The sequence below is a fragment of the Silene latifolia genome, chromosome 1 (genome assembly GCF_048544455.1).
Source record: "Silene latifolia isolate original U9 population chromosome 1, ASM4854445v1, whole genome shotgun sequence".
Classification (NCBI taxonomy): Eukaryota; Viridiplantae; Streptophyta; class Magnoliopsida; order Caryophyllales; family Caryophyllaceae; genus Silene; species Silene latifolia.
This window is the reverse complement of record NC_133526.1, coordinates 107446617-107447729: the sequence shown is the minus strand read 5'-3', so window position 1 is coordinate 107447729 and position 1113 is coordinate 107446617. Positions and strand designations below refer to the sequence as shown.

The following is a 1113-nucleotide window of genomic DNA, read 5'->3' as shown; positions in this document are numbered from 1 at the left end:
TTTCACGGACTATTCTTTGTTCAATACCTATACCGGAGGGGGTAACTCAAGATGAAGTAAAGGGGTTCATGTTCTTATACTCCTTGAAGGATTCGGCGCTAGATTGGTATCGCTACCTCGATAGAGTAGCATTTGAGTCACCGATTGGACATCTTTAGCACTAGCCTTCTACAAGAAGTACTTCCCGCCTTCGAAGACTGATGCCTTGAAGAGTAAAATCACGAGTTTTCAGCAAGGAGCCGACGAAGATTTTTGTGAAGCATGGGGACGTTTCAAAAGTTTGGTCCGAGCTGTCCCCATCATGGTTTCAGCAATGGTATCTTTGCAATCTATTTTACAATGCTTTATATGATGATTACAAAGTTATTTTGGATACTGTTTGCTAATGGTAGGTTCCAAAATAATACCGGTCAAAGTAAAGGTTGGAACACCATTGAGGAGATGGCAGTCCATAAAGCCGAGTTTGGAAGTTCACGTGGTAAGTCACGAAAGCAAAGTGAAGACATGATCTTTGTTGTGTCACTTATAACTTCCATTTCTACCCGTCTCGAGAAACTCGAGACTTCTGAAGCTTCCAAAGGGAAGGTCGAAGTTCCTATTCAAAACTCAGATGAGATCGAGAAGTTAAGGGAGATGGTCCAACTCCTTTTTTTTTTTTTTTTTTGGTTCAAGTGGCGAATATGGAAAGCGCCGGGATTGAGTCCTCACGAGAACTTTGTGAAACAATTGGAGAATATGGAGGCTAAGCAAGCCGCTAATTCTTCAATTAAATGTGAAGGGCCGGTTGAGACGATCAATGCCATAAATCTCAGAAGTGGCCTTTCTTATGAAAGTCCCGACAAGCCAAAGGAAGACTCGGGAATTGATGAAGAGGCTCGTTTGAATTTCGATGCAAAACGAGTCCGAATGCGATGAGTCGGGTCGATCGACTGCATTCCCGATCGATCTATCGAATCGTCAGACAAAATAGTTTCGATCGAAACTATTCACACCAAAGACATCCATCGATCGACCAACATCCTCGGTCGATCGATCGAGACACTGATGACGATAATTCTGACAGAACTGTTCACGCCCAGCTTACATGGTCGATCGACCACCCATACCAGTCGA

General features: G+C 43.4%; 1 non-coding gene across 1 annotated transcript; it reads right to left on the bottom strand.

Moving 5' to 3' along the window:
• Positions 1–200: 200 nt before the first annotated feature.
• On the bottom strand, positions 201–308 carry LOC141620935 (small nucleolar RNA R71). Its single transcript, XR_012532070.1, has one exon. It is a non-coding gene; the product is annotated as a small nucleolar RNA R71 (small nucleolar RNA).
• Positions 309–1113: the final 805 nt, after the last annotated feature.